The following is a 24261-nucleotide window of genomic DNA, read 5'->3' as shown; positions in this document are numbered from 1 at the left end:
CCAAGTTTTGAGAAGTTCTTGTCCCAAGTCTTGAGAAGTTCTTGTCCCAAGTCTTGACAAGTCACTCGTCCCAAGTCTTGAGAAGTTATTGTCCCAAGTCTTGTCTGCTTGTTTAGGGCTGTGCCTCACCTGTCTTAGCTGAATTCAAATTTTTTCGAAAATTCTTAGTTTTCTTCGCGTTTCGCGCCATTTGCAGTCGTTTTTAATTTTTTTAAAATTTCGAAAATTTTTGAAAATTCTCAAAGGGGTACCCCTTTGAGAAATTTCAATTTTTTCCAAAAATTTCGAAAAATCGAAAAACGTGGCAAATCGTCCAAAAAGCGCACAAAACTAAGAATTTTTGAAAAATTTAAACTTTTAATTTTTTTCCGAATTTTCAGAAAATTTTTGGTTTTGTGCGCATTTCAGAAGGTTTGCAGCGTTTTTTGATTTTTCGAAAAATTTGAAAATTTTTCCTTCTAAATTTGACCTGTCCCATCCTTATCAGGACTAGACTCCCAAGTCTTGAGAAGTCACTTGTCCCAAGTCTTGAGAAGTTCTTGTCCCAAGTCTTGAGAAGTCACTCGTCCCAAGTTTTGAGAAGTTCTTGTCCCAAGTCTTGAGAAGTTCTTGTCCCAAGTCTTGACAAGTCACTCGTCCTAAGTCTTGAGAAGTTATTGTCCCAAGTCTTGTCTGCTTGTTTAGGGCTGTGCCTCACCTGTCTTAGCTGAATTCAAATTTTTTCGAAAATTCTTAGTTTTCTTCGCGTTTCGCGCCATTTGCAGTCGTTTTTAATTTTTTTAAAATTTCGAAAATTTTTGACAATTCTCAAAGGGGTACCCCTTTGAGAAATTTCAATTTTTTCGAAAAATTTCGAAAAATTGAAAAACGTGGCAAATCGTCCAAAAAGCGCACAAAACTAAGAATTTTTGAAAAATTTCAACTTTTAATTTTTTTCCGAATTTTCAGAAAATTTTTGGTTTTGTGCGCATTTCAGAAGGTTTGCATCGTTTTTTGATTTTTCGAAAAATTTGAAAATTTTTCCTTCTAAATTTGACCTGTCCCATCCTTATCAGGACTAGACTCCCAAGTCTTGAGAAGTCACTTGTCCCAAGTCTTGAGAAGTCCTTGTCCCAAGTCTTGAGAAGTTCTTGTCCCAAGTCTTGAGAAGTCACTTGTCCCAAGTCTTGAGAAGTCACTCGTCCCAAGTCTTGAGAAGTCACTCGTCCCAAGTCTTAAGAAGTTCTTGTCCCAAGTGTTGAGAAGTCACTTGTCCCAAGTCTTGAGAAGTTCTTGTCCCAAGTCTTGAGAAGTCACTTGTCCTAAGTCTTGAGAAGTCACACGTCCCAAGTCTTGAGAAGTTATTGTCCCAAGTCTTGTCTGCTTGTTTAGGGCTGTGCCTCACCTGTCTTAGCTGAATTCAATTTTTTTCGAAAATTCTTAGTTTTCTTCGCGTTTCACGCCATTTGCAGTCGTTTTTAATTTTTTTAAAATTTCGAAAAATTTTGAAAATTCTCAAAGGGGTACCCCTTTGAGAAATTTCAATTTTTTCGAAAAATCGAAAAACGTGGCAAATCGTCCAAAAAGCGCACAAAACTAAGAATTTTTGAAAATTTTCAAGTTTTAATTTTTTTCCAAATTTTCCGAAAATTTTTGGTTTTGTGCGCATTTCAGAAGGTTTGCAGCGTTTTTTGATTTTTCGAAAAATTTGAAAATTTTTCCTTCTAAATTTGACCTGTCCCATCCCTATCAGGACTAGACACCCAAGTCTTGAGAAGTCACTTGTCCCAAGTCTTGAGAAGTCACTCGTCCCAAGTCTTGAGAAGTTCTTGTCCCAAGTCTTGAGAAGTTCTTGTCCCAAGTCTTGAGAAGTCACTTGTCCCAAGTCTTGAGAAGTTCTTGTCCCAAGTCTTGAGAAGTCACTCGTCCCAAGTTTTGAGAAGTTCTTGTCCCAAGTCTTGAGAAGTTCTTGTCCCAAGTCTTGACAAGTCACTCGTCCCAAGTCTTGAGAAGTTATTGTCCCAAGTCTTGTCTGCTTGTTTAGGGCTGTGCCTCACCTGTCTTAGCTGAATTCAAATTTTTTCGAAAATTCTTAGTTTTCTTCGCGTTTCGCGCCATTTGCAGTCGTTTTTAATTTTTTTAAAATTTCGAAAATTTTTGAAAATTCTCAAAGGGGTACCCCTTTGAGAAATTTCAATTTTTTCCAAAAATTTCGAAAAATCGAAAAACGTGGCAAATCGTCCAAAAAGCGCACAAAACTAAGAATTTTTGAAAAATTTAAACTTTTAATTTTTTTCCGAATTTTCAGAAAATTTTTGGTTTTGTGCGCATTTCAGAAGGTTTGCAGCGTTTTTTGATTTTTCGAAAAATTTGAAAATTTTTCCTTCTAAATTTGACCTGTCCCATCCTTATCAGGACTAGACTCCCAAGTCTTGAGAAGTCACTTGTCCCAAGTCTTGAGAAGTTCTTGTCCCAAGTCTTGAGAAGTCACTCGTCCCAAGTTTTGAGAAGTTCTTGTCCCAAGTCTTGAGAAGTTCTTGTCCCAAGTCTTGACAAGTCACTCGTCCCAAGTCTTGAGAAGTTATTGTCCCAAGTCTTGTCTGCTTGTTTAGGGCTGTGCCTCACCTGTCTTAGCTGAATTCAAATTTTTTCGAAAATTCTTAGTTTTCTTCGCGTTTCGCGCCATTTGCAGTCGTTTTTAATTTTTTTAAAATTTCGAAAATTTTTGAAAATTCTCAAAGGGGTACCCCTTTGAGAAATTTCAATTTTTTCGAAAAATTTCGAAAAATTGAAAAACGTGGCAAATCGTCCAAAAAGCGCACAAAACTAAGAATTTTTGAAAAATTTCAACTTTTAATTTTTTTCCGAATTTTCAGAAAATTTTTGGTTTTGTGCGCATTTCAGAAGGTTTGCAGCGTTTTTTGATTTTTCGAAAAATTTGAAAATTTTTCCTTCTAAATTTGACCTGTCCCATCCTTATCAGGACTAGACTCCCAAGTCTTGAGAAGTCACTTGTCCCAAGTCTTGAGAAGTCCTTGTCCCAAGTCTTGAGAAGTTCTTGTCCCAAGTCTTGAGAAGTCACTTGTCCCAAGTCTTGAGAAGTCACTCGTCCCAAGTCTTGAGAAGTCACTCGCCCCAAGTCTTAAGAAGTTCTTGTCCCAAGTGTTGAGAATTCACTTGTCCCAAGTCCTGAGAAGTTCTTGTCCCAAGTCTTGAGAAGTCACTTGTCCTAAGTCTTGAGAAGTCACTCGTCCCAAGTCTTGAGAAGTTCTTGTCCCAAGTCTTGAGAAGTTCTTGTCCCAAGTCTTGAGAAGTCCTTGTCCCAAGTCTTGTCTGCTTGTTTAGGGCTGTGCCTCACCTGTCTTAGCTGAATTCAATTTTTTTCGAAAATTCTTAGTTTTCTTCGCGTTTCACGCCATTTGCAGTCGTTTTTAATTTTTTTAAAATTTCGAAAAATTTTGAAAATTCTCAAAGGGGTACCCCTTTGAGAAATTTCAATTTTTTCGAAAAATCGAAACACGTGGCAAATCGTCCAAAAAGCGCACAAAACTAAGAATTTTTGAAAAATTTCAACTTTTAATTTTTTTCCGAATTTTCCGAAAATTTTTGGTTTTGTGCGCATTTGAGAAGGTTTGCAGCGTTTTTTCATTTTTCGAAAAATTTGAAAATTTTTCCTTCTAAATTTGACCTGTCCCAGCCCTATCAGGACTAGACACCCAAGTCTTGAGAAGTCACTTGTCCCAAGTCTTGAGAAGTCACTCGTCCCAAGTCTTGAGAAGTTCTTGTCCCAAGTCTTGAGAAGTTCTTGTCCCAAGTCTTGAGAAGTCACTTGTCCCAAGTCTTGAGAAGTTATTGTCCCAAGTCTTGTCTGCTTGTTTAGGGCTGTGCCTCACCTGTCTTAGCTGAATTCAAATTTTTTCGAAAATTCTTAGTTTTCTTCGCGTTTCGCGCCATTTGCAGTCGTTTTTAATTTTTTTAAAATTTTGAAAATTTTTGAAAATTCTCAAAGGGGTACCCCTTTGAGAAATTTCAATTTTTTCCAAAAATTTCGAAAAATCGAAAAACGTGGCAAATCGTCCAAAAAGCGCACAAAACTAAGAATTTTTGAAAAATTTCAACTTTTAATTTTTTTCCGAATTTTCAGAAAATTTTTGGTTTTGTGCGCATTTCAGAAGGTTTGCAGCGTTTTTTTGATTTTTCGAAAAATTTGAAAATTTTTCCTTCTAAATTTGACCTGTCCCATCCTTATCAGGACTAGACTCCCAAGTCTTGAGAAGTCACTTGTCCCAAGTCTTGAGAAGTCCTTGTCCCAAGTCTTGAGAAGTTCTTGTCCCAAGTCTTGAGAAGTCACTTGTCCCAAGTCTTGAGAAGTCACTCGTCCCAAGTCTTGAGAAGTCACTCGTCCCAAGTCTTAAGAAGTTCTTGTCCCAAGTGTTGAGAAGTCACTTGTCCCAAGTCTTGAGAAGTCACTTGTCCTAAGTCTTGAGAAGTCACTCGTCCCAAGTCTTGAGAAGTTCTTGTCCCAAGTCTTGAGAAGTTCTTGTCCCAAGTCTTGAGAAGTTCTTGTCCCAAGTGTTGAGAAGTCCTTGTCCCAAGTCTTGAGAAGTTATTGTCCCAAGTCTTGTCTGCTTGTTTAGGGCTGTGCCTCACCCGTCTTAGCAGAATTCAAATTTTTTCGAAAATTCTTAGTTTTCTTCGCGTTTCACGCCATTTGCAGTCGTTTTTAATTTTTTTAAAATTTCGAAACATTTTGAAAATTCTCAAAGGGGTACCCCTTTGAGAAATTTCAATTTTTTCGAAAAATCGAAAAACGTGGCAAATCGTCCAAAAAGCGCACAAAACTAAGAATTTTTGAAAAATTTCAACTTTTAATTTTTTTCCGAATTTTCCGAAAATTTTTGGTTTTGTGCGCATTTCAGAAGGTTTGCAGCGTTTTTTGATTTTTCGAAAAATTTGAAAATTTTTCCTTCTAAATTTGACCTGTCCCAGCCCTATCAGGACTAGACACCCAAGTCTTGAGAAGTCACTTGTCCCAAGTCTTGAGAAGTCACTCGTCCCAAGTCTTGAGAAGTTCTTGTCCCAAGTCTTGAGAAGTTCTTGTCCCAAGTGTTGAGAAGTCACTTGTCCCAAGTCTTGAGAAGTTATTGTCCCAAGTCTTGTCTGCTTGTTTAGGGCTGTGCCTCACCTGTCTTAGCTGAATTCAAATTTTTTCGAAAATTCTTAGTTTTCTTCGCGTTTCGCGCCATTTGCAGTCGTTTTTAATTTTTTTAAAATTTTGAAAATTTTTGAAAATTCTCAAAGGGGTACCCCTTTGAGAAATTTCAATTTTTTCCAAAAATTTCGAAAAATCGAAAAACGTGGCAAATCGTCCAAAAAGCGCACAAAACTAAGAATTTTTGAAAAATTTCAACTTTTAATTTTTTTCCGAATTTTCAGAAAATTTTTGGTTTTGTGCGCATTTCAGAAGGTTTGCAGCGTTTTTTTGATTTTTCGAAAAATTTGAAAATTTTTCCTTCTAAATTTGACCTGTCCCATCCTTATCAGGACTAGACTCCCAAGTCTTGAGAAGTCACTTGTCCCAAGTCTTGAGAAGTCCTTGTCCCAAGTCTTGAGAAGTTCTTGTCCCAAGTCTTGAGTAGTCACTTGTCCCAAGTCTTGAGAAGTCACTCGTCCCAAGTCTTGAGAAGTCACTCGTCCCAAGTCTTAAGAAGTTCTTGTCCCAAGTGTTGAGAAGTCACTTGTCCCAAGTCTTGAGAAGTTCTTGTCCCAAGTCTTGAGAAGTCACTTGTCCTAAGTCTTGAGAAGTCACTCGTCCCAAGTCTTGAGAAGTTCTTGTCCCAAGTCTTGAGAAGTTCTTGTCCCAAGTCTTGAGAAGTTCTTGTCCCAAGTCTTGAGAAGTCCTTGTCCCAAGTCTTGAGAAGTTATTGTCCCAAGTCTTGTCTGCTTGTTTAGGGCTGTGCCTCACCAGTCTTAGCTGAATTCAATTTTTTTCGAAAATTCTTAGTTTTCTTCGCGTTTCACGCCATTTGCAGTCGTTTTTAATTTTTTTAAAATTTCGAAAATTTTTGAAAATTCTCAAAGGGGTACCCCTTTGAGAAATTTCAATTTTTTCCAAAAATTTCGAAAAATCGAAAAACGTGGCAAATCGTCCAAAAAGCGCACAAAACTAAGAATTTTTGAAAAATTTCAACTTTTAATTTTTTTCCGAATTTTCCGAAAATTTTTGGTTTTGTGCGCATTTCAGAAGGTTTGCAGCGTTTTTTCATTTTTCGAAAAATTTGAAAATTTTTCCTTCTAAATTTGACCTGTCCCAGCCCTATCAGGACTAGACACCCAAGTCTTGAGAAGTCACTTGTCCCAAGTCTTGAGAAGTCACTCGTCCCAAGTCTTGAGAAGTTCTTGTCCCAAGTCTTGAGAAGTTCTTGTCCCAAGTCTTGAGAAGTCACTTGTCCCAAGTGTTGAGAAGTTATTGTCCCAAGTCTTGTCTGCTTGTTTAGGGCTGTGCCTCACCTGTCTTAGCTGAATTCAAATTTTTTCGAAAATTCTTAGTTTTCTTCGCGTTTCGCGCCATTTGCAGTCGTTTTTAATTTTTTTAAAATTTCGAAAATTTTTGAAAATTCTCAAAGGGGTACCCCTTTGAGAAATTTCAATTTTTTCCAAAAATTTCGAAAAATCGAAAAACGTGGCAAATCGTCCAAAAAGCGCACAAAACTAAGAATTTTTGAAAAATTTCAACTTTTAATTTTTTTCCGAATTTTCAGAAAATTTTTGGTTTTGTGCGCATTTCAGAAGGTTTGCAGCGTTTTTTTGATTTTTCGAAAAATTTGAAAATTTTTCCTTCTAAATTTGACCTGTCCCATCCTTATCAGGACTAGACTCCCAAGTCTTGAGAAGTCACTTGTCCCAAGTCTTGAGAAGTCCTTGTCCCAAGTCTTGAGAAGTTCTTGTCCCAAGTCTTGAGAAGTCACTTGTCCCAAGTCTTGAGAAGTCACTCGTCCCAAGTCTTGAGAAGTCACTCGTCCCAAGTCTTAAGAAGTTCTTGTCCCAAGTGTTGAGAAGTCACTTGTCCCAAGTCTTGAGAAGTTCTTGTCCCAAGTCTTGAGAAGTCACTTGTCCTAAGTCTTGAGAAGTCACTCGTCCCAAGTCTTGAGAAGTTCTTGTCCCAAGTCTTGAGAAGTTCATGTCCCAAGTCTTGAGAAGTTCTTGTCCCAAGTCTTGAGAAGTCCTTGTCCCAAGTCTTGAGAAGTTATTGTCCCAAGTCTTGTCTGCTTGTTTAGGGCTGTGCCTCACCAGTCTTAGCTGAATTCAATTTTTTTCGAAAATTCTTAGTTTTCTTCGCGTTTCACGCCATTTGCAGTCGTTTTTAATTTTTTTAAAATTTCGAAAATTTTTGAAAATTCTCAAAGGGGTACCCCTTTGAGAAATTTCAATTTTTTCCAAAAATTTCGAAAAATCGAAAAACGTGGCAAATCGTCCAAAAAGCGCACAAAACTAAGAATTTTTGAAAAATTTCAACTTTTAATTTTTTTCCGAATTTTCCGAAAATTTTTGGTTTTGTGCGCATTTCAGAAGGTTTGCAGCGTTTTTTCATTTTTCGAAAAATTTGAAAATTTTTCCTTCTAAATTTGACCTGTCCCAGCCCTATCAGGACTAGACACCCAAGTCTTGAGAAGTCACTTGTCCCAAGTCTTGAGAAGTCACTCGTCCCAAGTCTTGAGAAGTTCTTGTCCCAAGTCTTGAGAAGTTCTTGTCCCAAGTCTTGAGAAGTCACTTGTCCCAAGTGTTGAGAAGTTATTGTCCCAAGTCTTGTCTGCTTGTTTAGGGCTGTGCCTCACCTGTCTTAGCTGAATTCAAATTTTTTCGAAAATTCTTAGTTTTCTTCGCGTTTCGCGCCATTTGCAGTCGTTTTTAATTTTTTTAAAATTTCGAAAATTTTTGAAAATTCTCAAAGGGGTACCCCTTTGAGAAATTTCAATTTTTTCCAAAAATTTCGAAAAATCGAAAAACGTGGCAAATCGTCCAAAAAGCGCACAAAACTAAGAATTTTTGAAAAATTTCAACTTTTAATTTTTTTCCGAATTTTCAGAAAATTTTTGGTTTTGTGCGCATTTCAGAAGGTTTGCAGCGTTTTTTTGATTTTTCGAAAAATTTGAAAATTTTTCCTTCTAAATTTGACCTGTCCCATCCTTATCAGGACTAGACTCCCAAGTCTTGAGAAGTCACTTGTCCCAAGTCTTGAGAAGTCCTTGTCCCAAGTCTTGAGAAGTTCTTGTCCCAAGTCTTGAGAAGTCACTTGTCCCAAGTCTTGAGAAGTCACTCGTCCCAAGTCTTGAGAAGTCACTCGTCCCAAGTCTTAAGAAGTTCTTGTCCCAAGTGTTGAGAAGTCACTTGTCCCAAGTCTTGAGAAGTTCTTGTCCCAAGTCTTGAGAAGTCACTTGTCCTAAGTCTTGAGAAGTCACTCGTCCCAAGTCTTGAGAAGTTCTTGTCCCAAGTCTTGAGAAGTTCTTGTCCCAAGTCTTGAGAAGTCACTTGTCCCAAGTGTTGAGAAGTTATTGTCCCAAGTCTTGTCTGCTTGTTTAGGGCTGTGCCTCACCTGTCTTAGCTGAATTCAAATTTTTTCGAAAATTCTTAGTTTTCTTCGCGTTTCGCGCCATTTGCAGTCGTTTTTAATTTTTTTAAAATTTCGAAAATTTTTGAAAATTCTCAAAGGGGTACCCCTTTGAGAAATTTCAATTTTTTCCAAAAATTTCGAAAAATCGAAAAACGTGGCAAATCGTCCAAAAAGCGCACAAAACTAAGAATTTTTGAAAAATTTCAACTTTTAATTTTTTTCCGAATTTTCAGAACATTTTTGGTTTTGTGCGCATTTCAGAAGGTTTGCAGCGTTTTTTTGATTTTTCGAAAAATTTGAAAATTTTTCCTTCTAAATTTGACCTGTCCCATCCTTATCAGGACTAGACTCCCAAGTCTTGAGAAGTCACTTGTCCCAAGTCTTGAGAAGTCCTTGTCCCAAGTCTTGAGAAGTTCTTGTCCCAAGTCTTGAGAAGTCACTTGTCCCAAGTCTTGAGAAGTCACTCGTCCCAAGTCTTGAGAAGTCACTCGTCCCAAGTCTTAAGAAGTTCTTGTCCCAAGTGTTGAGAAGTCACTTGTCCCAAGTCTTGAGAAGTTCTTGTCCCAAGTCTTGAGAAGTCACTTGTCCTAAGTCTTGAGAAGTCACTCGTCCCAAGTCTTGAGAAGTTCTTGTCCCAAGTCTTGAGAAGTTCTTGTCCCAAGTCTTGAGAAGTTCTTGTCCCAAGTCTTGAGAAGTCCTTGTCCCAAGTCTTGAGAAGTTATTGTCCCAAGTCTTGTCTGCTTTTTTAGGGCTGTGCCTCACCAGTCTTAGCTGAATTCAATTTTTTTCGAAAATTCTTAGTTTTCTTCGCGTTTCACGCCATTTGCAGTCGTTTTTAATTTTTTTAAAATTTCGAAAATTTTTGAAAATTCTCAAAGGGGTACCCCTTTGAGAAATTTCAATTTTTTCCAAAAATTTCGAAAAATCGAAAAACGTGGCAAATCGTCCAAAAAGCGCACAAAACTAAGAATTTTTGAAAAATTTCAACTTTTAATTTTTTTCCGAATTTTCAGAAAATTTTTGGTTTTGTGCGCATTTCAGAAGGTTTGCAGCGTTTTTTGATTTTTCGAAAAAATTGAAAATTTTTCCTTCTAAATTTGACCTGTCCCATCCTTATCAGGACTAGACTCCCAAGTCTTGAGAAGTCACTTGTCCCAAGTCTTGAGAAGTCCTTGTCCCAAGTCTTGAGAAGTTCTTGTCCCAAGTGTTGAGAAGTCACTTGTCCCAAGTCTTGAGAAGTCACTCGTCGCAAGTCTTGAGAAGTCACTTGTCCCAAGTCTTGAGAAGTTCTTGTCCCAAGTCTTGAGAAGTTTTTGTCCCAAGTCTTGAGAAGTCACTTGTCCCAAGTCTTGAGAAGTTCTTGTCCCAAGTCTTGAGAAGTTCTTGTCCCAAGTCTTGAGAAGTTCTTGTCCCAAGTCTTGAGAAGTCACTTGTCCCAAGTCTTGAGAAGTTCTTTTCCCAAGTCTTGAGAAGTCACTCGTCCCAAGTCTTGAGACGTTCTTGTCCCAAGTCTTGAGAAGTTCTTGTCCCAAGTCTTGACAAGTCACTCGTCCCAAGTCTTGAGAAGTTATTGTCCCAAGTCTTGTCTGCTTGTTTAGGGCTGTGCCTCACCTGTCTTAGCTGAATTCAAATTTTTTCGAAAATTCTTAGTTTTCTTCGCGTTTCGCGCCATTTGCAGTCGTTTTTAATTTTTTTAAAATTTCGAAAAAATTTGAAAATTCTCAAAGGGGTACCCCTTTGAGAGATTTCAATTTTTTCGAAAAATTTCGAACAATCGAAAAACGTGGCAAATCGTCCAAAAAGCGCACAAAACTAAGAATTTTTGAAAAATTTCAACTTTTAATTTTTTTCCGAATTTTCAGAAAATTTTTGGTTTTGTGCGCATTTCAGAAGGTTTGCAGCGTTTTTTGATTTTTCGAAAAATTTGAAAATTTTTCCTTCTAAATTTGACCTGTCCCATCCTTATCAGGACTAGACTCCCAAGTCTTGAGAAGTCACTTGTCCCAAGTCTTGAGAAGTCCTTGTCCCAAGTCTTGAGAAGTTCTTGTCCCAAGTCTTGAGAAGTCACTTGTCCCAAGTCTTGAGAAGTCACTCGTCCCAAGTCTTGAGAAGTCACTCGTCCCAAGTCTTAAGAAGTTCTTGTCCCAAGTGTTGAGAAGTCACTTGTCCCAAGTCTTGAGAAGTTCTTGTCCCAAGTCTTGAGAAGTCACTTGTCCTAAGTCTTGAGAAGTCACTCGTCCCAAGTCTTGAGAAGTTCTTGTCCCAAGTCTTGAGAAGTTCTTGTCCCAAGTCTTGAGAAGTTCTTGTCCCAAGTCTTGAGAAGTCCTTGTCCCAAGTCTTGAGAAGTTATTGTCCCAAGTCTTGTCTGCTTGTTTAGGGCTGTGCCTCACCAGTCTTAGCTGAATTCAATTTTTTTCGAAAATTCTTAGTTTTCTTCGCGTTTCACGCCATTTGCAGTCGTTTTTAATTTTTTTAAAATTTCGAAAATTTTTGAAAATTCTCAAAGGGGTACCCCTTTGAGAAATTTCAATTTTTTCCAAAAATTTCGAAAAATCGAAAAACGTGGCAAATCGTCCAAAAAGCGCACAAAACTAAGAATTTTTGAAAAATTTCAACTTTTAATTTTTTTCCGAATTTTCCGAAAATTTTTGGTTTTGTGCGCATTTCAGAAGGTTTGCAGCGTTTTTTCATTTTTCGAAAAATTTGAAAATTTTTCCTTCTAAATTTGACCTGTCCCAGCCCTATCAGGACTAGACACCCAAGTCTTGAGAAGTCACTTGTCCCAAGTCTTGAGAAGTCACTCGTCCCAAGTCTTGAGAAGTTCTTGTCCCAAGTCTTGAGAAGTTCTTGTCCCAAGTCTTGAGAAGTCACTTGTCCCAAGTGTTGAGAAGTTATTGTCCCAAGTCTTGTCTGCTTGTTTAGGGCTGTGCCTCACCTGTCTTAGCTGAATTCAAATTTTTTCGAAAATTCTTAGTTTTCTTCGCGTTTCGCGCCATTTGCAGTCGTTTTTAATTTTTTTAAAATTTCGAAAATTTTTGAAAATTCTCAAAGGGGTACCCCTTTGAGAAATTTCAATTTTTTCCAAAAATTTCGAAAAATCGAAAAACGTGGCAAATCGTCCAAAAAGCGCACAAAACTAAGAATTTTTGAAAAATTTCAACTTTTAATTTTTTTCCGAATTTTCAGAAAATTTTTGGTTTTGTGCGCATTTCAGAAGGTTTGCAGCGTTTTTTTGATTTTTCGAAAAATTTGAAAATTTTTCCTTCTAAATTTGACCTGTCCCATCCTTATCAGGACTAGACTCCCAAGTCTTGAGAAGTCACTTGTCCCAAGTCTTGAGAAGTCCTTGTCCCAAGTCTTGAGAAGTTCTTGTCCCAAGTCTTGAGAAGTCACTTGTCCCAAGTCTTGAGAAGTCACTCGTCCCAAGTCTTGAGAAGTCACTCGTCCCAAGTCTTAAGAAGTTCTTGTCCCAAGTGTTGAGAAGTCACTTGTCCCAAGTCTTGAGAAGTTCTTGTCCCAAGTCTTGAGAAGTCACTTGTCCTAAGTCTTGAGAAGTCACTCGTCCCAAGTCTTGAGAAGTTCTTGTCCCAAGTCTTGAGAAGTTCTTGTCCCAAGTCTTGAGAAGTTCTTGTCCCAAGTCTTGAGAAGTCCTTGTCCCAAGTCTTGAGAAGTTATTGTCCCAAGTCTTGTCTGCTTTTTTAGGGCTGTGCCTCACCAGTCTTAGCTGAATTCAATTTTTTTCGAAAATTCTTAGTTTTCTTCGCGTTTCACGCCATTTGCAGTCGTTTTTAATTTTTTTAAAATTTCGAAAATTTTTGAAAATTCTCAAAGGGGTACCCCTTTGAGAAATTTCAATTTTTTCCAAAAATTTCGAAAAATCGAAAAACGTGGCAAATCGTCCAAAAAGCGCACAAAACTAAGAATTTTTGAAAAATTTCAACTTTTAATTTTTTTCCGAATTTTCAGAAAATTTTTGGTTTTGTGCGCATTTCAGAAGGTTTGCAGCGTTTTTTGATTTTTCGAAAAAATTGAAAATTTTTCCTTCTAAATTTGACCTGTCCCATCCTTATCAGGACTAGACTCCCAAGTCTTGAGAAGTCACTTGTCCCAAGTCTTGAGAAGTCCTTGTCCCAAGTCTTGAGAAGTTCTTGTCCCAAGTGTTGAGAAGTCACTTGTCCCAAGTCTTGAGAAGTCACTCGTCGCAAGTCTTGAGAAGTCACTTGTCCCAAGTCTTGAGAAGTTCTTGTCCCAAGTCTTGAGAAGTTCTTGTCCCAAGTCTTGAGAAGTCACTTGTCCCAAGTCTTGAGAAGTTCTTGTCCCAAGTCTTGAGAAGTTCTTGTCCCAAGTCTTGAGAAGTCACTTGTCCCAAGTCTTGAGAAGTTCTTTTCCCAAGTCTTGAGAAGTCACTCGTCCCAAGTCTTGAGACGTTCTTGTCCCAAGTCTTGAGAAGTTCTTGTCCCAAGTCTTGACAAGTCACTCGTCCCAAGTCTTGAGAAGTTATTGTCCCAAGTCTTGTCTGCTTGTTTAGGGCTGTGCCTCACCTGTCTTAGCTGAATTCAAATTTTTTCGAAAATTCTTAGTTTTCTTCGCGTTTCGCGCCATTTGCAGTCGTTTTTAATTTTTTTAAAATTTCGAAAAAATTTGAAAATTCTCAAAGGGGTACCCCTTTGAGAGATTTCAATTTTTTCGAAAAATTTCGAACAATCGAAAAACGTGGCAAATCGTCCAAAAAGCGCACAAAACTAAGAATTTTTGAAAAATTTCAACTTTTAATTTTTTTCCGAATTTTCAGAAAATTTTTGGTTTTGTGCGCATTTCAGAAGGTTTGCAGCGTTTTTTTGATTTTTCGAAAAATTTGAAAATTTTTCCTTCTAAATTTGACCTGTCCCATCCTTATCAGGACTAGACTCCCAAGTCTTGAGAAGTCACTTGTCCCAAGTCTTGAGAAGTCCTTGTCCCAAGTCTTGAGAAGTTCTTGTCCCAAGTCTTGAGAAGTCACTTGTCCCAAGTCTTGAGAAGTCACTCGTCCCAAGTCTTGAGAAGTCACTCGTCCCAAGTCTTAAGAAGTTCTTGTCCCAAGTGTTGAGAAGTCACTTGTCCCAAGTCTTGAGAAGTTCTTGTCCCAAGTCTTGAGAAGTCACTTGTCCTAAGTCTTGAGAAGTCACTCGTCCCAAGTCTTGAGAAGTTCTTGTCCCAAGTCTTGAGAAGTTCTTGTCCCAAGTCTTGAGAAGTTCTTGTCCCAAGTCTTGAGAAGTCCTTGTCCCAAGTCTTGAGAAGTTATTGTCCCAAGTCTTGTCTGCTTGTTTAGGGCTGTGCCTCACCAGTCTTAGCTGAATTCAATTTTTTTCGAAAATTCTTAGTTTTCTTCGCGTTTCACGCCATTTGCAGTCGTTTTTAATTTTTTTAAAATTTCGAAAATTTTTGAAAATTCTCAAAGGGGTACCCCTTTGAGAAATTTCAATTTTTTCCAAAAATTTCGAAAAATCGAAAAACGTGGCAAATCGTCCAAAACGCGCACAAAACTAAGAATTTTTGAAAAATTTCAACTTTTAATTTTTTTCCGAATTTTCAGAAAATTTTTGGTTTTGTGCGCATTTCAGAAGGTTTGCAGCGTTTTTTCATTTTTCGAAAAATTTGAAAATTTTTCCTTCTAAATTTGACCTGTCCCAGCCCTATCAGGACTAGACACCCAAGTCTTGAGAAGTCACTTGTCCCAAGTCTTGAGAAGTCACTCGTCCCAAGTCTTGAGAAGTTCTTGTCCCAAGTCTTGAGAAGTTCTTGTCCCAAGTCTTGAGAAGTCACTTGTCCCAAGTGTTGAGAAGTTATTGTCCCAAGTCTTGTCTGCTTGTTTAGGGCTGTGCCTCACCTGTCTTAGCTGAATTCAAATTTTTTTCGAAAATTCTTAGTTTTCTTCGCGTTTCGCGCCATTTGCAGTCGTTTTTAATTTTTTTAAAATTTTGAAAATTTTTGAAAATTCTCAAAGGGGTACCCCTTTGAGAAATTTCAATTTTTTCCAAAAATTTCGAAAAATCGAAAAACGTGGCAAATCGTCCAAAAAGCGCACAAAACTAAGAATTTTTGAAAAATTTCAACTTTTAATTTTTTTCCGAATTTTCAGAAAATTTTTGGTTTTGTGCGCATTTCAGAAGGTTTGCAGCGTTTTTTTGATTTTTCGAAAAATTTGAAAATTTTTCCTTCTAAATTTGACCTGTCCCATCCTTATCAGGACTAGACTCCCAAGTCTTGAGAAGTCACTTGTCCCAAGTCTTGAGAAGTCCTTGTCCCAAGTCTTGAGAAGTTCTTGTCCCAAGTCTTGAGAAGTCACTTGTCCCAAGTCTTGAGAAGTCACTCGTCCCAAGTCTTGAGAAGTCACTCGTCCCAAGTCTTAAGAAGTTCTTGTCCCAAGTGTTGAGAAGTCACTTGTCCCAAGTCTTGAGAAGTTCTTGTCCCAAGTCTTGAGAAGTCACTTGTCCTAAGTCTTGAGAAGTCACTCGTCCCAAGTCTTGAGAAGTTCTTGTCCCAAGTCTTGAGAAGTTCTTGTCCCAAGTCTTGAGAAGTTCTTGTCCCAAGTCTTGAGAAGTCCTTGTCCCAAGTCTTGAGAAGTTATTGTCCCAAGTCTTGTCTGCTTTTTTAGGGCTGTGCCTCACCAGTCTTAGCTGAATTCAATTTTTTTCGAAAATTCTTAGTTTTCTTCGCGTTTCACGCCATTTGCAGTCGTTTTTAATTTTTTTAAAATTTCGAAAATTTTTGAAAATTCTCAAAGGGGTACCCCTTTGAGAAATTTCAATTTTTTCCAAAAATTTCGAAAAATCGAAAAACGTGGCAAATCGTCCAAAAAGCGCACAAAACTAAGAATTTTTGAAAAATTTCAACTTTTAATTTTTTTCCGAATTTTCAGAAAATTTTTGGTTTTGTGCGCATTTCAGAAGGTTTGCAGCGTTTTTTGATTTTTCGAAAAAATTGAAAATTTTTCCTTCTAAATTTGACCTGTCCCATCCTTATCAGGACTAGACTCCCAAGTCTTGAGAAGTCACTTGTCCCAAGTCTTGAGAAGTCCTTGTCCCAAGTCTTGAGAAGTTCTTGTCCCAAGTGTTGAGAAGTCACTTGTCCCAAGTCTTGAGAAGTCACTCGTCGCAAGTCTTGAGAAGTCACTTGTCCCAAGTCTTGAGAAGTTCTTGTCCCAAGTCTTGAGAAGTTCTTGTCCCAAGTCTTGAGAAGTCACTTGTCCCAAGTCTTGAGAAGTTCTTGTTCCAAGTCTTGAGAAGTTCTTGTCCCAAGTCTTGAGAAGTTCTTGTCCCAAGTCTTGAGAAGTCACTTGTCCCAAGTCTTGAGAAGTTCTTTTCCCAAGTCTTGAGAAGTCACTCGTCCCAAGTCTTGAGACGTTCTTGTCCCAAGTCTTGAGAAGTTCTTGTCCCAAGTCTTGACAAGTCACTCGTCCCAAGTCTTGAGAAGTTATTGTCCCAAGTCTTGTCTGCTTGTTTAGGGCTGTGCCTCACCTGTCTTAGCTGAATTCAAATTTTTTCGAAAATTCTTAGTTTTCTTCGCGTTTCGCGCCATTTGCAGTCGTTTTTAATTTTTTTAAAATTTCGAAAAAATTTGAAAATTCTCAAAGGGGTACCCCTTTGAGAGATTTCAATTTTTTCGAAAAATTTCGAACAATCGAAAAACGTGGCAAATCGTCCAAAAAGCGCACAAAACTAAGAATTTTTGAAAAATTTCAACTTTTAATTTTTTTCCGAATTTTCAGAAAATTTTTGGTTTTGTGCGCATTTCAGAAGGTTTGCAGCGTTTTTTTGATTTTTCGAAAAATTTGAAAATTTTTCCTTCTAAATTTGACCTGTCCCATCCTTATCAGGACTAGACTCCCAAGTCTTGAGAAGTCACTTGTCCCAAGTCTTGAGAAGTCCTTGTCCCAAGTCTTGAGAAGTTCTTGTCCCAAGTCTTGAGAAGTCACTTGTCCCAAGTCTTGAGAAGTCACTCGTCCCAAGTCTTGAGAAGTCACTCGTCCCAAGTCTTAAGAAGTTCTTGTCCCAAGTGTTGAGAAGTCACTTGTCCCAAGTCTTGAGAAGTTCTTGTCCCAAGTCTTGAGAAGTCACTTGTCCTAAGTCTTGAGAAGTCACTCGTCCCAAGTCTTGAGAAGTTCTTGTCCCAAGTCTTGAGAAGTTCTTGTCCCAAGTCTTGAGAAGTTCTTGTCCCAAGTCTTGAGAAGTCCTTGTCCCAAGTCTTGAGAAGTTATTGTCCCAAGTCTTGTCTGCTTGTTTAGGGCTGTGCCTCACCAGTCTTAGCTGAATTCAATTTTTTTCGAAAATTCTTAGTTTTCTTCGCGTTTCACGCCATTTGCAGTCGTTTTTAATTTTTTTAAAATTTCGAAAATTTTTGAAAATTCTCAAAGGGGTACCCCTTTGAGAAATTTCAATTTTTTCCAAAAATTTCGAAAAATCGAAAAACGTGGCAAATCGTCCAAAAAGCGCACAAAACTAAGAATTTTTGAAAAATTTCAACTTTTAATTTTTTTCCGAATTTTCCGAAAATTTTTGGTTTTGTGCGCATTTCAGAAGGTTTGCAGCGTTTTTTCATTTTTCGAAAAATTTGAAAATTTTTCCTTCTAAATTTGACCTGTCCCAGCCCTATCAGGACTAGACACCCAAGTCTTGAGAAGTCACTTGTCCCAAGTCTTGAGAAGTCACTCGTCCCAAGTCTTGAGAAGTTCTTGTCCCAAGTCTTGAGAAGTTCTTGTCCCAAGTCTTGAGAAGTCACTTGTCCCAAGTGTTGAGAAGTTATTGTCCCAAGTCTTGTCTGCTTGTTTAGGGCTGTGCCTCACCTGTCTTAGCTGAATTCAAATTTTTTTCGAAAATTCTTAGTTTTCTTCGCGTTTCGCGCCATTTGCAGTCGTTTTTAATTTTTTTAAAATTTTGAAAATTTTTGAAAATTCTCAAAGGGGTACCCCTTTGAGAAATTTCAATTTTTTCCAAAAATTTCGAAAAATCGAAAAACGTGGCAAATCGTCCAAAAAGCGCACAAAACTAAGAATTTTTGAAAAATTTCAACTTTTAATTTTTTTCCGAATTTTCAGAAAATTTTTGGTTTTGTGCGCATTTCAGAAGGTTTGCAGCGTTTTTTTGATTTTTCGAAAAATTTGAAAATTTTTCCTTCTAAATTTGACCTGTCCCATCCTTATCAGGACTAGACTCCCAAGTCTTGAGAAGTCACTTGTCCCAAGTCTTGAGAAGTCCTTGTCCCAAGTCTTGAGAAGTTCTTGTCCCAAGTCTTGAGAAGTCACTTGTCCCAAGTCTTGAGAAGTCACTCGTCCCAAGTCTTGAGAAGTCACTCGTCCCAAGTCTTAAGAAGTTCTTGTCCCAAGTGTTGAGAAGTCACTTGTCCCAAGTCTTGAGAAGTTCTTGTCCCAAGTCTTGAGAAGTCACTTGTCCTAAGTCTTGAGAAGTCACTCGTCCCAAGTCTTGAGAAGTTCTTGTCCCAAGTCTTGAGAAGTTCTTGTCCCAAGTCTTGAGAAGTTCTTGTCCCAAGTCTTGAGAAGTCCTTGTCCCAAGTCTTGAGAAGTTATTGTCCCAAGTCTTGTCTGCTTGTTTAGGGCTGTGCCTCACCAGTCTTAGCTGAATTCAATTTTTTTCGAAAATTCTTAGTTTTCTTCGCGTTTCACGCCATTTGCAGTCGTTTTTAATTTTTTTAAAATTTCGAAAATTTTTGAAAATTCTCAAAGGGGTACCCCTTTGAGAAATTTCAATTTTTTCCAAAAATTTCGAAAAATCGAAAAACGTGGCAAATCGTCCAAAAAGCGCACAAAACTAAGAATTTTTGAAAAATTTCAACTTTTAATTTTTTTCCGAATTTTCAGAAAATTTTTGGTTTTGTGCGCATTTCAGAAGGTTTGCAGCGTTTTTTGATTTTTCGAAAAAATTGAAAATTTTTCCTTCTAAATTTGACCTGTCCCATCCTTATCAGGACTAGACTCCCAAGTCTTGAGAAGTCACTTGTCCCAAGTCTTGAGAAGTCCTTGTCCCAAGTCTTGAGAAGTTCTTGTCCCAAGTCTTGAGAAGTCACTTGTCCCAAGTCTTAAGAAGTCCTTGTCCCAAGTCTTGAGAAGTCACTTGTCCCAAGTCTTGAGAAGTCACTTGTCCCAAGTCTTGAGAAGTCCTTGTCCCAAGTCTTGAGAAGTCACTTGTCCCAAGTCTTGAGAAGTCACTTGTCCCAAGTCTTGAGAAGTCACTCGTCCCAAGTCTTGAGAAGTCACTCGTCCGAAGTCTTGAGAAGTTCTTGTCCCAAGTCTTGAGAAGTCACTTGTCCCAAGTCTTGAGAAGTTCTTGTCCCAAGTCTTGAGAAGTTCTTGTCCCAAGTCTTGAGAAGTTCTTGTCCCAAGTCTTGAGAAGTCACTCGTCCCAAGTTTTGAGAAGTTCTTGTCCCAAGTTTTGAGAAGTTCTTGTCCCAAGTCTTGAGAAGTTCTTGTCCCAAGTCTTGAGAAGTTCTTGTCCCAAGTCTTGAGAAGTCCTTGTCCCAACTCTTGAGAAGTTATTGTCCCAACTCTTGAGAAGTTATTGTCCCAAGTCTTGTCTGCTTGTTTAGGGCTTTGCCTCACCTGTCTTAGCTGAATTCAATTTTTTCGAAAATTCTTAGTTTTCTTCGCGTTTCACGCCATTTGCAGTCGTTTTTAATTTTTTTAAAATTTCGAAAATTTTTGAAAATTCTCAAAGGGGTACCCCTTTGAGAAATTTCAATTTTTTCCAAAAATTTTCGAAAAATCGAAAAACGTGGCAAATCGTCCAAAAAGCGCACAAAACTAAGAATTTTTGAAAATTTTCAACTTTTAATTTTTTTCCGAATTTTCAGAAAATTTTTGGTTTTGTGCGCATTTCAGAAGGTTTGCAGCGATTTTTGATTTTTCGAAAAATTTGAAAATTTTTCCTTCTAAATTTGACCTGTCCCATCCCTATCAGGACTAGACACCCAAGTCTTGAGAAGTCACTCGTCCCAAGTCTTGAGAAGTCACTCGTCCCAAGTCTTGAGAAGTTCTTGTCCCAAGTCTTGAGAAGTCACTTGTCCCAAGTCTTGAGAAGTCACTTGTCCCAAGTCTTGAGAAGTCACTTGTCCCAAGTCTTGAGAAGTTCTTGTCCCAAGTCTTTAGAAGTCACTCGTCGCAAGTCTTGAGAAGTCCTTGTCCTAAGTCTTGAGAAGTTCTTGTCCCAAGTCTTGAGAAGTCACTCGTCCCAAGTCTTGAGAAGTTCTTGTCCCAAGTCTTGAGAAGTTCTTGTCCCAAGTCTTGTGAAGTTATTGTCCCAAGTCTTGTCTGCTTGTTTAGGGCTGTGCCTCACCTGTCTTAGCTGAATTCCTATCAGGACTAGACTCCCAAGTCTTGAGAAGTCACTTGTCCCAAGTGTTGAGAAGTCCTTGTCCCAAGTCTTGAGAAGTCCTTGTCCCAAGTGTTGAGAAGTCCTTGTCCCAAGTCTTGAGAAATCACTTGTCCCAAGTCTTGAGAAGTCCTTGTCCCAAGTCTTGAGAAGTCACTTGTCCCAAGTCTTGAGAAGTCACTCGTCCCAAGTCTTGAGAAGTCACTCGTCCCAAGTCTTGAGAAGTTAATGTCCCAAGTCTTGTCTGCTTGTTTAGGGCTGTGCCTCACCTGTCTTAGCTGAATTCAAATTTTTTTTCGAAAATTCTTAGTTTTCTTCGCGTTTCACGCCATTTGCAGTCGTTTTTAATTTTTTTAAAATTTCGAAAATTTTTGAAAATTCTCAAAGGGGTACCCCTTTGAGAAATTTCAATTTTTTCGAAAAATTTCGAAAAATCGAAAAACGTGGCAAATCGTCCAAAAACCGCACAAAACTAAGAATTTTTGAAAAATTTCAACTTTTAATTTTTTTCCGAATATTCCGAAAATTTTTGGTTTTGTGCGCATTTCAGAAGGTTTGCAGCATTTTTTGATTTTTCGAAAAATTTGAAAATTTTTCCTTCTAAATTTGACCTGTCCCATCCTTATCAGGACTAGACTCCCAAGTCTTGAGAAGTCACTTGTCCCAAGTCTTGAGAAGTCCTTGTCCCTAAGTCTTGAGAAGTTCTTGTCCCAAGTCTTGAGAAGTCACTTGTCCCAAGTCTTGAGAAGTCACTTGTCCCAAGTCTTGAGAAGTTCTTGTCCCAAGTCTTGAGAAGTTCTTGTCCCAAGTCTTGAGAAGTCACTTGTCCCAGGTCTTGAGAATTCACTCGTTCCAAGTCTTGAGAAGTCACTCGTCCCAAGTCTTGAGAAGTTCTTGTCCCAAGTCTTGAGAAGTCACTTGTCCCAAGTCTTGAGAAGTTCTTGTCCCAAGTCTTGAGAAGTCACTTGTCCTAAGTCTTGAGAAGTCACTCGTCCCAAGTCTTGAGAAGTTCTTGTCCCAAGTCTTGAGAAGTCACTTGTCCTAAGTCTTGACAAGTCACTCGTCCCAAGTCTTGAGAAGTTCTTGTCCGAAGTCTTGACAAGTCACTCGTCCCAAGTCTTGAGAAGTTATTGTCCCAAGTCTTGTCTGCTTGTTTAGGGCTGTGCCTCACCTGTCTTAGCTGAATTCAAATTTTTTCGAAAATTCTTAGTTTTCTTCGCGTTTCGCGCCATTTGCAGTCGTTTTTAATTTTTTTAAAATTTCGAAAATTTTTGAAAATTCTCAAAGGGGTACCCCTTTGAGAAATTTCAATTTTTTCGAAAAATTTCAAAAAATCGAAAAACGTAGCAAATCGTCCAAAAAGCGCACAAAACTAAGAATTTTTGAAAAATTTCAACTTTTAATTTTTTTCCGAATATTCCGAAAATTTTTGGTTTTGTGCGCATTTCAGAAGGTTTGCAGCATTTTTTGATTTTTCGAAAAATTTGAAAATTTTTCCTTCTAAATTTGACCTGTCCCATCCTTATCAGGACTAGACTCCCAAGTCTTGAGAAGTCACTTGTCCCAAGTCTTGAGAAGTCCTTGTCCCTAAGTCTTGAGAAGTTCTTGTCCCAAGTCTTGAGAAGTCACTTGTCCCAAGTCTTGAGAAGTCACTTGTCCCAAGTCTGGAGAAGTTCTAAACCCAGGTCTTGAGAAGTTCTTGTCCCAAGTCTTGAGAAGTCACTTGTCCCAAGTCTTGAGAAGTTCTTGTCCCAAGTCTTGAGAAGTTCTTGTCCCAAGTCTTGAGAAGTTCTTTTCCCAAGTCTTGAGAAGTCACTCGTCCCAAGTCTTGAGACGTTCTTGTCCCAAGTCTTGAGAAGTTCTTGTCCCAAGTCTTGACAAGTCACTCGTCCCAAGTCTTGAGAAGTTATTGTCCCAAGTCTTGTCTGCTTGTTTAGGGCTGTGCCTCACCTGTCTTAGCTGAATTCAAATTTTTTCGAAAATTCTTAGTTTTCTTCGCGTTTCGCGCCATTTGCAGTCGTTTTTAATTTTTTTAAAATTTCGAAAAAATTTGAAAATTCTCAAAGGGGTACCCCTTTGAGAAATTTCAATTTTTTCGAAAAATTTCGAAAAATCGAAAAACGTGGCAAATCGTCCAAATAGCGCACAAAACTAAGAATTTTTGAAAATTTTCAACTTTTAATTTTTTTCCGAATTTTCCGAAAATTTTTGGTTTTGTGCGCATTTCAGAAGGTTTGTAGCGTTTTTTTATTTTTCCAAAAATTTGAAAATTTCTCGTTCTAAATTTGACCTGTCCCATCCCTATCAGGACTAGACTCCCAAGTCTTGAGAAGTCACTTGTCCCAAGTCTTGAGAAGTCCTTGTCCCAAGTCTTGAGAAGTTCTTGTCCCAAGTCTTGAGAAGTCACTTGTCCCAGGTCTTGAGAAGTCACTCGTTCCAAGTTTTGAGAAGTTCTTGTCCCAAGTCTTGAGAAGTTCTTGTCCCAAGTCTTGAGAAGTCACTTGTCCCAAGTCTTGAGAAGTCACTTGTCCCAAGTCTTGAGAAGTTCTTGTCCCAAGTCTTGAGAAGTTCTTGTCCCAAGTCTTGAGAAGTCACTTGTCCCAAGTCTTGAGAAGTTCTTGTCCCAAGTCTTGAGAAGTTCTTGTCCCAAGTCTTGAGAAGTCACTTGTCCCAAGTCTTGAGAAGTCCTTGTCCCAAGTCTTGAGAAGTTCTTGTCCCAAGTCTTGAGAAGTCACTTGTCCCATGTCTTGAGAAGTCACTCGTTCCAAGTCTTGAGAAGTCACTCGTCCCAAGTCTTGAGAAGTCCTTGTCCCAAGTCTTGAGAAGTTCTTGTCCCAAGTCTTGAGAAGTTCTTGTCCCAAGTCTTGAGAAGTCACTTGTCCCAAGTCTTGAGAAGTTCTTGTCCCAAGTCTTGAGAAGTCACTTGTCCCAAGTCTTGAGAAGTCACTCGTCCCAAGTCTTGAGAAATTCTTGTCCCAAGTCTTGAGAAGTTCTTGTCCCAAGTCTTGAGAAGTTCTTGTCCCAAGTCTTGAGAAGTCACTTGTCCCAAGTCTTGAGAAGTTCTTTTCCCAAGTCTTGAGAAGTCACTCGTCCCAAGTCTTGAGACGTTCTTGTCCCAAGTCTTGAGAAGTTCTTGTCCCAAGTCTTGACAAGTCACTCGTCCCAAGTCTTGAGAAGTTATTGTCCCAAGTCTTGTCTGCTTGTTTAGGGCTGTGCCTCACCTGTCTTAGCTGAATTCAAATTTTTTAGAAAATTCTTAGTTTTCTTCGCGTTTCGCGCCATTTGCAGTCGTTTTAATTTTTTTAAAATTTCGAAAATTTTTGAAAATTCTCAAAGGGGTACCCCTTTGAGAAATTTCAATTTTTTCGAAAAATTTCAAAAAATCGAAAAACGTAGCAAATCGTCCAAAAAGCGCACAAAACTAAGAATTTTTGAAAAATTTCAACTTTTAATTTTTTTCCGAATATTCCGAAAATTTTTGGTTTTGTGCGCATTTCAGAAGGTTTGCAGCGTTTTTTGATTTTACGAAAAATTTGAAAATTTTTCCTTCTAAATTTGACCTGTCCCATCCTTATCAGGACTAGACTCCCAAGTCTTGAGAAGTCACTTGTCCCAAGTCTTGAGAAGTCCTTGTCCCAAGTCTTGATAAGTTCTTGTCCCAAGTCTTGAGAAGTCACTTGTCCCAAGTCTTGAGAAGTCCTTGTCCCAAGTCTTGAGAAGTCACTTGTCCCAAGTCTTGAGAAGTCACTTGTCCCAAGTCTTGAGAAGTCCTTGTCCCAAGTCTTGAGAAGTCACTTGTCCCAAGTCTTGAGAAGTCACTTGTCCCAAGTCTTGAGAAGTCCTACGCAGAATATATTTATTTTGTTTTCAGTTAATTTTATTTGCTTTGATTGAAATTAATGTTTGTTTTTTGATTTTGTTCAGGTGATGATACTTTTTTCCAGTCGAGATTAAGAAGATGAAATAAGTGAATGAATTATATTTTGTAAACTGATGTACAAACAGAATTTTTTTGCATAATAAAGACTTTTTTATTTTGAATAATTTTATCATTTAGGATTCCTGAATTCCTTCCATACACTCTAGGTAGAACTGAGAATTTCTTCGAACTTTGCCAAAAACTTAGTTTTTGGTACAAGTTCGGAAAATTCTAAGAAAAACTGAAAAGTTCTTGTCCCAAGTCTTGAGAAGTTCTTGTATCAAGTCTTGAGAAGTTCTTGTCCCAAGTGTTGTCTGCTTTTTTAGGGCTGTGCCTCACCCATCTTAGCTGAATTCAAATTGTTTTCGAAAATTTCGATTTTTCTTAGTTTT

The 24261-nt window shown here is 38.1% G+C and overlaps 1 long non-coding RNA gene across 7 annotated transcripts in view; it reads left to right on the top strand.

Annotated features, from left to right (window-relative positions):
* The window catches only part of LOC147875137 (uncharacterized), a 43166-nt gene extending 19172 nt beyond the window's left edge, over nt 1–23994 (top strand). For all 7 annotated transcript variants that reach the window (XR_015533913.1, XR_015533790.1, XR_015533889.1 and 4 more), the window contains one exon: nt 23875–23994. This is a non-coding gene — a long non-coding RNA (uncharacterized LOC147875137). The remainder of the gene's footprint in view (nt 1–23874) is intronic.
* The last annotated feature ends 267 nt before the right edge of the window (nt 23995–24261 follow it).

Source organism: Zootermopsis nevadensis, unplaced genomic scaffold (genome assembly GCF_977971745.1).
Source record: "Zootermopsis nevadensis isolate Lab colony 2312 unplaced genomic scaffold, Znev_1.0 Znev_ptg000001l, whole genome shotgun sequence".
NCBI classification, from domain to species: domain Eukaryota; kingdom Metazoa; phylum Arthropoda; class Insecta; order Blattodea; family Termopsidae; genus Zootermopsis; species Zootermopsis nevadensis.
The sequence above is the reverse complement of the archived record's forward strand: the minus strand, read 5'-3'. Positions and strand labels throughout refer to the sequence as shown.